Below are 14,425 nucleotides of genomic sequence, written 5' to 3' on the forward strand. Positions count from 1 at the left end.
AGGGCGCCATACTCAAATTGCACGCCGTTCAATGGAACCACGGGGGCGCTGTTGCCAATAAGTTGACGTTGGCAACTACAAGCCCACAGAGGGCGCAATATAAAATTTGCCACCTCACTATTTCATTCTATAGAGGGCGCCACTCACTTCGCCAACAGAGGGCGCTAAATATTGATTCAACAGAGGGCGCTTTTTTTATTCAATACAGGGCGCTAAATATTGGTAAATGTTGTGGCGGCATGCCCAAAATGGGAAAGCGGGACACGATAAAAAGTAAGGTCATCATGGTCATGAAGGCTGGAAAGCATTTGTTGCCATGAAGGTAGGTTAAGCCCCATAATTGCAAATCTAGATAAAAAGGTTATTTACGGGATCATGCAAAGAGATTCCTCTTCATGTTGTATCGTACACGTGAGATGAAGTTGTAGTTTTTTGGACGGGTTAGGTACATGTACGTGTGGCCTTTTACATGTACATGGGTCTTGCTCTTTTAGTAGTACATGTAGTACATGTATGCATGATGCAGTGACATGAAGGCCCAACATGCCCGGCCTAATCTGTTTCCTTGTGCTCTAACATAATGGTTATGGTATATATGTACATATATGTAGCCGACGTACATGTGTATGTACGTTATTTTGTGTGACTTGCTGCCATTTTTGTTTACATACATGTAGGGCTGTAATGCTCAGTTCCTTGGTGCTCATTTTCAACGCGCTGCTGAACCACGTACATGTAGCTTGTCCATACATAAAGACCCGTGAAAAATCGGTGTTCATTTCTAGATTTTCTACCACAACCCAGAAATCTGTCAAACATTTGTTTCCTCAATTGGGCATTTTGAACTTCACATTCCTTTTGAAAAATCTTTGTAAGTTGGCAAAATTAATTGAATTAACTCTGTCATGTTGTAGTTCAACATTAGAGTTTCGTCTTGTTTTGTTGTAATTTTATGTGTAAGTTCACCGTTATGCTCTCTTTCTGCTCAAAACTTCCCAACTTCAACCCGCTGCAACTCAGGCTAGCGCCACCATTTGTTCTTCTCAAATGCAGGGTAGTTTCTTCTATTCATTAGTTAACTGAACATGTAAAAAATTTTTTGATTGGCCACTCTTTCACCCTGTCTATGGAAACACAGTTTTGCTTCCAAAGAAATGACAGTTTAGATTGTGCATTCAGCCATCGGCTTCCACATCTTTGTGTGCATGGCATACATACATGTATACCGCATGTGTGTGCATGTGGTAGCCATGTTGCATTGAGACAGGATTTGCGAGTGCATGGGAAAATTTCTGTTAGTACACTACATGTAGTACATGTAAGTCCTCTTTTACGATCACTGTGCTTTTTCAACTACCATATATTCCTAAGAATCACTGCTTTTACAATGAAGTTGACGTAAAAGGAACATGGGTTTCAAAGTCTTGTACCTGTCGCTGCATGTAACACATTGCACGATACTGTATGAGTCTGCCCTGGTATTGTCCGTTTTGTCCACACTGGGTTTGGGCCCTTTGGGCAGTTCTGTTGACACAAGGCTCAAGGCTGAAGATCAAAAGATTAGCGTACAGTAGTTTTTGAGGAGCACTTTCTGTATTGCAAGGAATTGATATGATCCATCAGTTTGAGTTTACTTTCTTGAATCTAGCCTTTACTTAAAATTGATTCATGCTTATGACTGTACCACATCGATGACCCTTATTCTGCTTTTTCAATCTGATTTTCCCTTGAGAGTAACCGTGAGGTACATGTACCCATAAAAATAATTATTTTATATTTATCGTAGCTCTAGAAAACAGTGTACCTGTAAGTTAACGCTGGCCTTTTGACTATATTTTAGGAGTATAATGCCCGGGACATATGTACACTAGGTAGTATTTTGAAAAATTGGAGGCGTTGCTCATCAATCGTCCATTTTTTTCCCGCACCATAGGCCACTGTGAGTTCCACATGCATCGGTTTGACTATTTTCACAGGTTTGGGTTGTTTAACCTGAACAGGTCGCCTGCCCTGCTGGTATCAAACCAGTCACACAGACATGACAGAGTCTACATGTTATGCATGTACGTGTAGGTTGCTCGTGTGATAAAAACAGGATTTCACCAAAAATAGTCTAACCGACTGGTCGAGTATTTCCTAAGTTTCACTGCTAAATTAGACTTGATAAGACTTACATTGTACATGTGTGTAATTGTTTAATGCTTTCAGATGGTGTACACATAACATTAGGTCACTGCTGGGAAAAATGATCGGCATCACCAGAAAAAATGCTTTTCTTTATGTACATGTTTATCTTGACTGACATCTAGGATATTAAGTCATCCTTCCATTGCAAAAAAAGGCAGCAATATTTTTTGGACATCTTAACTGAAAGGAAGTACAGTGAAGTCTGGAATTACAATAGTCTTTATAGAGGGCCTGTGTATGACGTCATGGGAGAGAGCAGAACCTGAGTAAGTTCCTTCCCAGCATCAGGTTCTTCAAAGATGAGCTGGATTGAGAATCTAAACTGTACAATGTATTCCTGCAAATTTACTTACATGTATCTTCTCCTTTTTTGTTAAATCTTAATGCCAGCCTTCCCAGTTTTTTCAAAATCCCCCAAGAGGTTTGTGGAAAATATAGCAGGATTGAGGGAGGTAGAGCCCAGCCCAGCCACTTTGATTTCATGAGGGACTTGATACCTTTGTAGAATTTTGGAGAATGTACCATACTGGGGACGATTTTTAGGATTTGGGAAGATTCCCAGGAACCACAGTCTTTCTATACTGTCCTTTTGTCTTGCTACTTGAATGATCTTTTATAATTGTTTTGTCTTGACTCCAGTAGCTTGGATGAGTTCAGCCACATAGAGAATGATGAAGATGACTCTGACGTTAGCCGTAGCACAGACAGTGAAATTAGGTACGTGTGCCTTGGCCAGAGACTATGTGTGAAAGGGTAGCAGTTCGATACAGAAACTTAGTATTGTGTGTTCCAGTTTCAAAATTTGACAATATAATGGAAGTGTCCATTCAGAAAAGATATTGAACCTTTTTTGTATCTGTGGGTAATTTCTTTGTTATCAGAGTAGAGAAGCAGGAAGAAGTCCAAATATTCCAAGGAAACAAAAACAGAAAAGAAAAAGTGAAAGAAATTTATTCTTTGTTTCAGTTTTGGGGTATATTGTAGTGAAGTCACCTGTCTATGTTTTTTCGCAACTGAATTTGAAATTAACTCACAGAGTCAGGGATAACGTGATTTTTATCCCCATTTTGTTCTAAAGAAGTAAGCACAGGAGAAACTCAAGTTCCAGTGAGGACTCCGGTGACAGCGACCCTGACAGTGATGAGGAACAAGAACAGTGGATGAAGAAAACAGCAGGTAGAAAAGCTGTCACGTCGCAGTCATGTTTGCCGTCTGCTTAGAAATCAATTCATGCAGGTACATTTGGCCGTGGCACTTCTGAATTTAACCCTAAAAGAGTTGCATTACTTTTACCAGCTCACAGCAAGAAGGTGGGGAATTTCACAAGAACTGGGCTGTCCAATGCCAGATTTTTAAAACCTTGATGTGAATTTACAAATTTTCTTTTCCAATACAAGTTTGAAATTTCATTTCAACTATCTATTTTTGACAGTCATTCGGAAGTTGAAGGCCGCACACGTGCCAGCCTACATACTTTGAGCATGGCAGCAGAAAAGTGTACAGTTTGGGTTGATCTCTCTTGGAGAAATGGACGCTGCTTGAGAGAGTTATGTTTGATTTTCACAAAATTGTGTCAGAATGGACCATGGGGAGTTACTACAAAAAACACCTAAAGGCTTGTGGAAAATCTGCACTGCTGTGATACCGGAAAAAATGTTGAGGGGGGATGTGGATTCCCGGGCTCTTTTAGGGTTTAATTCAGATGGGCTTCAAGAAATCCTCACTTACTTCAAACAGGAAGCAGTTCCTGGGTATATTCATTTGTTTGTACATTTGGCAACTGACCTTGTCCAAATCATCTGGCTTAGGCTGACATTAGTACATAAGTCTATGACAAATGGCTGAAGCCGCTTCTTTCAGGCTTACCTCAGCCATACGTTGGGACATTGCCTTAAAACCTCTTTTGGGGGCATGTTCAAAACTTAGTCCCCTAGAACAGAGGGATAATAATGCCATCTTCTCTTTTATTTCTACTGGGTGTTACAGGCTAAAGCAGCTTGGTTGGTCCCCTGCCTGTGAGCTTATCATCTAGCATCACTGCCCTGATAGAGTAAGGCGATAACAGCGTGTTTTGTCCCCTGCCTGTGGGCTCATCTTCTGGCATCACTGTCCTGATAGAGTAAGGTGGTAGCAACGTGGTTGATCCTCTGCCTGTAGGCTCATCTTCTGGCATCACTGCCCTGATAGAGTAAGGCGATAGCAGCGTGGTTGGTCCCCTGCCTGTGGGCTCATCTTCTGGCATCACTGCCCTGATAGAGTAAGGCGATAGCAGCGTGGTTGGTCCCCTGCCTGTGGGCTCATCTTCTGGCATCACTGCCCTGATAGAGTAAGGCGATAGCAGCGTGGTTGGTCCCCTGCCTGTGGGCTCATCTTCTGGCATCACTGCCCTGATAGAGTAAGGTGATAGCAGCGTGGTTGTTCCCCTGCCTGTGGGCTCATCTTCTGGCATCACTGCCCTGATAGAGTAAGCCATCTCTCTTGTTTCTTTCCTTACAGAATTACAAGAATAGTAATCCTGATTTTACTTCGCCCAACAGTTTTCGTATCACCCATCAGCCTCTGTACCAATCATAACCCACTCAGCCTGTTACTTCCTGCACTGCCAAGCACCAATGGTTTCTAGATTCAGTAATGAAATGATATGATCTGAAACAAAAAACTACAGTTACAAAGGCAAACTGGGCCAGGGGACAATTGGGACCTTGTCTGGCACTCCTCCTCCACCCAATTGGGACCTTGTCTGGCACTCCTCCCCACCCAATTGGGACCTTGTCTGGCACTCCTCCCCCACCCAATTGGGACCTTGTCTGCCACTCCTCCCCCACCCAATTTGGACCCTGTCTGGCACTCCTCCCCCACCCAATTGGGACCTTGTCTGGCACTCCTCCCCCACCCAATTGGGACCCTGTCTGGCACTCCTGCCCCACCCAATTGGGACCTTGTCTGCCACTCCTCCCCCACCCAATTGGGACCTTGTCTGGCACTCCTCCCCCACCCAATTGGGACCCTGTCTGCCACTCCTCTTCCACCCAATTGGGACCTTGTCTGCCACTCCTCTTCCACCCAATTGGGACCTTGTCTGGCACTCCTCCCCCACCCAATCGGGACCTTGTCTGGCACTCCTCTCCCATTCAAATAAAAATAAGATATAAAAAAAGTAAACGAGAAAAACTCAAAAGTGTTTTTGTTGACTCTGTTTTTAGGTCTCTTCATCCAAATTGCAAAGCCCCACAGTGATGTCTCTGCCCCAGAAAGGCCATCAAAGGTTATATGACTTCAAAAAAAGTTGAACAGGTGTGCCCCTCCTAACAAAAGACAGGGTCCCTTCACCCTGCCTCTTGCCAAAAATTTTGTTGTGGATCTGCCTTTTCAGTTTAAACCTTCGCTCATTTTGGCACAACACACATCTACTGTGCCTATAGCATTACCCTGTTGTATTCAAGAAGACTCCAACGGATCTTTTTGTGTTATTTCTGTTGATTTTGTTTCCTGATATCAGATTTGGGAGGGCTTCATCGCTAGGTGAATGTACTGCAGTGGCTGCTTGCGTTGAGGTCTTCTAGCGTATCCCATGTCATGGTACAAGTGAACTGACCAGTGATGAAATCTCCAAAGGTTAAGATGCAGGCCTTACATCATGAATGGTAGCAGGTAAGAGTGTCATGTGATTGATGTCGGCTTTTGGCCAGTAAGCAATCAATATATACATGTATGAAATAAATATGTTTCATTGTTTCTTCATGATGACAGCTTGCCAGAAAGACTGATTCCACAGGGAGTTTAGGCCCATAACCATCTTGAAAACAAGTTTGATTTTCAACAATGATTTCGTCAGTTGCTTTTTGGATAGCTGTCCCTTTTCAGTCATGTTTGCCCGTCTGTTCAGAAATGAATTTTGCTGGTACGTTTGGCCATGGCATTTGCCAATGTCTAAAGGTTCAGATTTGCTCTTAATAAAGACAGTGGCTATTTAGCCTTTACCGGCAAATTTAATTAAATTGTATTTTGCCAGCTACATATAGACAGCGCCCTCTTTGAATGAGTTAGCCTATAAAAGTTATTAAATCCACACTATATTCCCAGTTCAATTGGTGGTCGAGTGGATGGCGTGCACATCTTGAGATGGCTTGATATGCTCTCGTGTGGGTTCAATCCACAGCTGTCATCTGTTATTTTTCCCAAACAACTACGAATTCTCCTTTTGTTCTTGTAAATTGACTTCACCGTTTATTTAAGAGTATAACATCCTCTTTCTGATTCATGGCTCTGGAGGATTTTGTTTTATGAAAGAAGTAAGAAATTGTAAAAACGTCTGATTCCCACTTTGTGAATACAAAGTCACAATGACTATGTTGGCACAGACCCAGACTAAAGATTTGTCAGGGTAAGAATTTCTCAGTCCAAAAAAACAGTTTACTGCACATGTTCCTGGTGAAATATTGTTTATTTGCCAGCGATGGCTGAATACCCACTGCCTTTTATAAAAGAACCCATTCACTTGAAGAAATCTCAAATCACATAGCTGCCATTTTTGTGATGTACGTGAGAAGAACAGAAAGCAGTCACTTGGTACCATTTTCTGTTCATATATTTCTCAACTGATTTTAGGTAGTCCTTGACCTTGACGGTTAGATACCCCTTGTCCTTGGCTTTGAGGTAGCCTTTGTCCAAATCCACTGGCTTAAGCTGAAAGTAGTACATTACAGCAGCTGCTCACTTGTGGCTTACCTATCGTGGTACTTCTAGCCTTAGCCATACCTTTTGGACCTTGCCTTAAACCCACAACTCTTTTGGAGCATTTTTGAAAAAGTAGTATTTGCCAATGCAGACCGGCATACATGTAACTGCTTCCTTCTCTTTTTTTACTCTTTGAATTTTAACCAGGTGTTCAAGGGGACAGCACCATGGTTGGTCCCCTGCCTGTGGGCTCATCTTCTGGCATCACTGTCCTGATAGAGTAAGGCGATAGCAGTGTGGTTGGTCCCCTGCCTGTGGGCTCATCTTCTGGCATCACTGTCCTGATAGAGTAAGGTGATAGCAGCGTGGTTGGTCCCCTGCCTGTGGGCTCATCTTCTGGCATCACTGCCCTGATAGAGTAAGGCGATAGCAGCGTGGTTGGTCCCCTGCCTGTGGGCTCATCTTCTGGCATCACTGTCCTGATAGAGTAAGGTGATAGCAACGTGGTTGGTTCCCTGCCTGTGAGCTCATCTTCTGGCATTACTGTCCTGATAGAGTAAGGTGGAAGCAACGTGGTTGGTTCCCTGCCTGTGAGCTCATCTTCTGGCATTACTGTCCTGATAGAGTAAGGTGGAAGCAACGTGGTTGGTTCCCTGCCTGTGGGCTCATCTTCTGGCATTACTGCCCTGATAGAGTAAGGCGATAGCAGCGTGGTTGGTCCCCTGCCTGTGGGCTCATCTTCTGGCATCACTGCCCTGATAGAGTAAGGTGGTAGCAACGTGGTTGGTCCCCTGCCTGTGGGCTCATCTTCTGGAATCACCACCCTGACACAGTAAGTCATCTCTCTTGTTTCTTTTCTCACTTAAGTACAGGATTAGTAATTGTGATTTTGGTGTTCACAACAGTTTGCCTTATACCCATCAGTCCCTGTACCAATCAGAACCCACCAGCCAATTACTACAGGCACTGCGGAGTGCTGTATGCTTTCTGATATTTAGCAGTGACTATTTCTGAAACTAATGGGTGCAAGGGTGGATCCAGGGTCGTGGGGGCAGTGGGGGCTTTGTTCCTTCTCCAAAAAGAGCATCAGTATAAGATTTCAGAAATTGAAGGGAATTTGGTGGGCTTGCAAAAGTGTGTGGAAAACCCCACAATGTAGCAATAGGTGCCCCCCCCAACAGAAAATAGCTCTGGATCTGCCCTTCGGTTGAAATCTTCACCCATAACCTTCGATTTAAAAAAAAACACCAAAAGGTTGACTTTACTTGACATTTTTGGTGATTTTTTTTCTTGTGTTTAGATTTGAGCAGACCTCCTTGCCACTGCAATAGTTCCTTACTTTGAGGCTGGCTAACTTTTCCTGCATACGGTGCGACTGGACTGACCAGAGATGAAATCTCCAATGTTGAAGACGCAGGCCTTACATTGTGAACAGTAGCAGGTAAGAGCGTCATGTGATTGGAGTTGGCTTTTGGCCAGTAAACAATGAATGTAAACCTCACAAAAAAAGGAACACCTGTTTTGGGAGACCCTCCATTCAAAGGTCAGTCCATCATTTGCCCTTTGTGGATTATGTTTCTTTGAAGCAACAAAATTACTTGAAGTCTAAAGAAGGTTGCCTAAGAATCAACTTGATAAAGTTTAATCTCAGTGAATACTTACTTTTAGGATAAAAACAATGTTTTTAAGATTTCTGATTCAGCTCAAAAGTTGCTGAGTCATATTTGAATTGCACCTGAATTCAGCATCTAGGACACGTTCTTACGTTTAGTCAAATGCAGCCTTGCAATGTCTCATGATGAACCTATAAATTATGTCATGTAGAAACTGTACATGCATCGTGTTACAACGCTTGCATGCGTGCTTCTAATAGCAACTATCCAAATCTTTATCACATCGTTGGTAATGGCCTCCTTTCACAGTTTGCAAGAAAAATGAATTTCACTGGGAGTTTAGCTCCATAACCATCTTTAAGCAAAGTTTACTTTTCCACAATAATTTTATCAGTTAGTTTTTTGGATAACTGCAAATGATGGACTGTACCTTTGATATTTAGGATCCAACAGAAATTAAACAAGTCAGATTCAATGAGTGTTTCCTTCTAGATGCTTTGAAACCTCAGTTGTTACAGTAGCCCCAATATTGATAAAGATGTGGTCATTTGAATATAGAAGGACAGAGATTCTGTTCATGAACTGATAGACCTATCCATCTTGAGCAGAAGCACCCCCTCATTGGCTGAAAAAAGCCATTTTGGTGGGGAGTTTTCATTATTTGTAAGAATGCAGTTGCCATGTGTGCAAATTTCATTGTTGTTTGTGAACCAGTGAAGTGCAGTTCCCACAAAAGGAGCCTGCTTTGCCAGGAAAATTGTGCCCTTTCTTAGTCCGGCTCAGACCTCATACCCATAAAGGAGGGTTAGTTTTTTTTCAGAAATATGTTTTAGCTGCAGCTAAGCTCATTCTTTTGTGCTTGATTTTTTTCCTCAGACTTTGTCATACAGAAGCTGTGCATATGCCCAAGGAGGACCAGACCATGGTGCAGATTAGAAGAGCGCCCTCACCTCTTTCAACCTTATGGAGGCAAGATGGAGGACAAGATCCTATAGGGCTTCCCCGAGATGATTCATGAGAATATCACGGAGAGAAACTCAGATAAATGCCCGTCCTCACCTCCGTGACTGAGGTAGAGTTTCCACAGCAGGATCTCAGGCAGTGGTTCACACAGGCAAGGAAAAGACTGCAGTTCCTTGCTTCAACAGTGATGTAAATCTGTGCTAGGGACTGGGGCTGAATATGCTGGATGCCAAGGGACACTAGGGGGCGCTATTCATAATGTACAATGTACACTGTGTACCACAAACATATAAACACAGTCTCAAATGTGTAACCATGATTTTATAAGTATGGGCAAACAGTGGGTGAAACGATGGATGGCAGCGTGTTCAGTGCACATTACGGGTAATGCTCCGAGGTTGCTTGTATTTGTTTACATGCGCTCCCAAAATGTGCTCCATTTTTTGCTCTTCAGCACTGGTATCTCATCTTTTCAAATGTTGCAACTGCATCCTTGTCAATCTACATGCAATCAATTTTGCAATCAAAAAATGGCTTCAGACAATATTCTGGATGGAATTCTTCAACTTTGTGTAAATTCCCTATATTAAGGGGTGAATTTGCCCATAGTTTTGATTTTAGACGGTCACCACACTAATCACTAAATGTCAATGTAGTTTGGAATGTGATCTGGTGGTCTATGCGTTTACATGTTTGTGGTGTGTACACATGTAAATCCTTGTCTTGGACTGGGCCATGACTTACAGTGGGGGGGGGACAGTGAATGGTACAGAACACTAGGGGGCGCTGTTTATGATACAAGGACATTTGGAGGACCCAATCTCTTTGTTCTTCACTGTTTTCATTCTGATAATACAAGGTTCCTATTAATACAAAGTAATCAGCCAAGTCTGATGGACCTCTTACTCATGAAGTTGGACTGCACCCCCCTTCACAGATTTACACCCCTGTCATCCTGTACTGAAGCAAGTCTGTATGTTTGTACATGTATATTAGTGGGAAAGAGTTCCAAACATAGGCATCACTTGACACCCTTTGTACAAACACTACCAGGCTGGGCCAGGAAATTCCAAGCAGTAAATGCTTCAATATTTTCCCTGCTAAATTTGAATTTATAAGACCGTATTGCTTCTGGATGGGTGATATACATATTCCATTGCAGGCAGAAATGAGCAATGTCAGTGTATGGAACTCTTCCCATAATACATGTACATTGTATTTCCATCCAAATTCATGACTGAAATGGACATATTCCTACACTTGGTCAGATTGCATTTACTCTCATATTTGGGCATATTTCTTGCTTTTAATTCATTTTTTGGGTGTCAGGTTTGCATAGCAGCTCTTTCCTCATCTTCCACCTCAATGGCCTGGGTTCGAATCTCACCGAGGCCCACAACCTCTGAAAACTGAAGATTTATTTTCCTCTTCCTTGCCACTCATAGTCATCCTGCAATTAGCGCTGAATGTTCATTGGATGACCAGAAATAAAAGAATAACGATAACTTTATAACTTATTTATTCATAGCAGCCATGTACATGTAATCTCTATCGGATGATTTTCAGTGGGCCATCATTATCAACTAGCCAGTGTACGGATGCGTACATATCATTACATTTTTTCAGCCTTTTTTTTTCATTTTGTTTGGGGAGGGGTGGGGGCTAGTGTGAATTTTTAGAGGTGGGAAGAAAACTGCAGATAAATAGTCACAGAGAAACTTAAGGAATCAAGTAGGGACTAAAAACTCAATCCACATGTCAGCTTGGACTAGATCTGATTCTGGGTCGCTGAAGTGGAAAGCGAGGAAAGTATCGCCATGCCAACCTGTCTCCCCAAAATGAAATAAACTCATATTGTTATCACAATGCTATACTTCAAAACTGTAATTTGTCATCTCAGTGCTAAAAGATCCTTACTGAATAACTGCATTAAATGGTCCCTATTAAAAAATAACATTTTAAACATAAAAGTAGGCAAGAAAATCTCTTGAAATTTAAATATGTTGGTCCAAAAAAATTGTTTAATAGAAGTAAAACAAATTTTATTTGTTTCAATGCAACATTTCCTTCATGCTCAGGGTAAAACCCTAAAAGTATTTTCAAAAATGTTAGTTTTGCTGTAATGACCTTTTAGCACTGACCCAACGAATTTGTACCATAAAATAGTCACCATTTGGAAAGACTGGGATTTAAAGTGATAGGAAAGTTTAAAAGTGACCAATGTTTTGCACATTTCAAATCTCCCCATTTCCCATTCAGACAAAATACCAGTTCTGTACCCATCAACACTGTCTAGCTCACCCAGTGGCCATTCCAAACCTCAGTGTAACAAGTCTTTTTTTTATCACCCCCTGGAAATGGTTCTATGTGGCCTTGTGTTTTCCTAGTGTAAGTCTTTTAATTATTAGCCTTTCTAATTTTAATTATCTCAAAAATTCTGAATCAGAAACTTGCTTGGTTTGCACATTTTAGCTTGCTGTGGAAATATGCCTTTTCCGTGTGTATTTATCAAAATTTTACTATGTATCAGAACCTCTTCAATCATTTTGTTTTTTAATGAAATAAATGTTAAAACAGAACCGTTTTGTTTAATTCTATTTGTGAACATGTAGTACATGTACTTTGCCTCTGAGCACATTCCCCCAATCTCAACCATTTTACTCTGCCAGAGTTACATCTATTTCCTATCTTTAGATTTTACACAGCAGCCCCATCCTAAGCCCTGCCAGTCTTAAACATCTTCCAAGCTCCTTATATAAAGTTTCCTCTAAGAGCCTTTTAGTCTTCATCCTATAAGGGCTCCAATAAACCCATTAAGCAATATGGAACATTAAGAAGCTATGTCCTTCAACCCCATGGGATCCTTAGACCTCTAATACTGATAGTCCCAAGCCCTCAGCCATCCACTCTACCCTTCCTATCAGCTCTCAGACTTCCAGCCCCTAGGCCTTCCACCCTTGCCTATCTCCAGTACAGAGTCTGGCTGAAAAATATTCTAAGTCCAAACAATGGAAGGTTTAACATTTAGAAACGAGCACATTTCTTCAAGAAAGTGCCGTGGCATAGCGGTTAAAGACCCTAACTGCAATGCACAAGGACCTGGGTTCAATCCCAGGTGGGCATGCACAATTTTGTTAAAAAACTTAGTATATAAAAAAAAACAAAAAAAAACCTCCTTTTCCCGGGGACCCCAGGATTTGAACCGGGATCCCCTGGCCTGGCAGCCAGCTAGCTAACCACCAGGCCAATTGCCTCTTGATATAAATCAGTTCGGAACTAATATTTAAAGGTTAGGATTGCGCAATTTGAAAAAAGGTCAGAGGGCACAGCTAATCTGCATATATTTAAATAAACAAAATTTGAATATGCAAACACAGGGCAGAGACAGCATACCAATGAGGGTAGAAACGGACGGATAAGTACCGAATTTGATGTATTCAGTTTAATATAAATTCATACGTCAATCAAGTGTAAGCACTTCTATACTAACTGCTTCAAATTATTCATTTTAATATTATGTACATGTATCTGTCAGAAAAAATCAACTGGTGTAAATTAAAATCACTTTAAGATCCAGTGAACATGGAAATTTCTTTCAATCAGAGGCATCTCTGAGAAAATTTGGTAGTAACAAGCCTCTTGTTCCAGCTATTGGTAACTTGGAATATCAGGAATTTGCAATGTTTGCTTTTGCATTTTGAAAAAACTCGACAATCAAGAAAAAAAATTGAAAATTTCGAGAAATACTGGCCTAGCTTTCAAAGAGTTCTAACCTATCCACATTTATACACAGCGGCCATTTTGACAGATTTTAAGTCTATCTAATGCACAGAATGCAAAATACTGATTATTTGGTAAACTAAATGATCATGTTTGGAAACCAACTTGAAGGGTAGCTGCAATCAATTTGTTTGAATACAAACCTTCCAAATGCATCCTCTTTTTCTCAATTCACCTGATTTCTGGCTTTTCTTTCAGTATTTCAAAGGTAATTTACTGTCTTTTAGGTTTTATGCAAATGAGCATTTCCATATTCATAGTAAAAGTGTGATATATCATTCCAGGAAGGAAGCTTCAATGTTGGACGGGTTTCTGCTCAACCGAAATCCTTCATTTTTGTAGATTTTGCTGGACACAAATTTCTCCTCTTCACTGATTCATTGTTGTTTTTTGTTCATGGCAATAAGCAAGCATTAATTTCTTTATCAGACCCTTTATTAGACTGGACTTCATATCAATAGAACCCTCTGTTGTCCAGGAAAGCTTGGATAATTTAAAGTATTAAAAAGGTGCACTTTTCAATATACATGTATATATGGATGTAAAAACACACCGAACAAGCTTACAAAGTTTAAAAAAAAATGTTTTCAAACATATTGCATTGCAGCTACGCTTTAAAATAAGATTATTTCTTTTTCTAGAGACAAATATACACCCTCGATACCAAAGATGTCCGGCCAAATTTGCTTTTTCCTTTGACTAAAAATGCCTGAAATCATGTTTGCTACACGTATGTTAGGACAACGCTGGATACTTTTTTGCAAACTTAATATTTGAGCTTTGCAGCACCCTGTTTGTACTGGCCAAGTCTGTAAGGTGAAGCCCTCCAAGGACCACGGTAGACAGGAACCACTGCTTTGGAGCACCCTGTTTGTACTGGCCAAGTCTGTGAGGTGAAGCCCTCCAAGGACCACGGTAGACAGGAATCACTGCTTTGCAGCACCCTGTTTGTACTGGCCAAGTCTGTGAGGTGAAGCCCCTCCAAGGACCACGGTAGACAGGAACCACTGCTTTGGAGCACCCTGTTTGTACTGGCCAAGTCTGTGAGGTGAAGCCCCTCCAAGGACCACGGTAGACAGGAATCACTGCTTTGCAGCACCCTGTTTGTACTGGCCAAGTCTGTGAGGTGAAGCCCCTCCAAGGACCACGGTAGACAGGAACCACTGCTTTGCAGCACCCTGTTTGTACTGGCCAAGTCTGTGAGG

At 41.5% G+C, this 14,425-nt stretch overlaps 1 long non-coding RNA gene across 4 annotated transcripts; it reads left to right on the top strand.

Moving 5' to 3' along the window:
* Positions 1 to 227: 227 nt before the first annotated feature.
* LOC147797876 (uncharacterized) lies at positions 228 to 12,032 on the top strand. Of its 4 annotated transcripts, none has more exons than XR_015426981.1 (8): positions 228 to 322; positions 2,827 to 2,904; positions 3,266 to 3,423; positions 4,174 to 4,651; positions 5,687 to 5,838; positions 7,072 to 7,696; positions 8,165 to 8,305; positions 9,354 to 12,032. It is a non-coding gene; the product is annotated as an uncharacterized LOC147797876 (long non-coding RNA). The 4 variants fall into 4 exon arrangements; XR_015426982.1 differs by having other exon boundaries at positions 3,266 to 3,363; XR_015426984.1 differs by having other exon boundaries at positions 2,830 to 2,904.
* Positions 12,033 to 14,425: the final 2,393 nt, after the last annotated feature.

Source organism: Acanthaster planci, linkage group LG10 (assembly GCF_054643075.1).
Source record: "Acanthaster planci isolate LZ-2023a linkage group LG10, COTS_SCS, whole genome shotgun sequence".
In the NCBI taxonomy this organism is placed as follows: domain Eukaryota; kingdom Metazoa; phylum Echinodermata; class Asteroidea; order Valvatida; family Acanthasteridae; genus Acanthaster; species Acanthaster planci.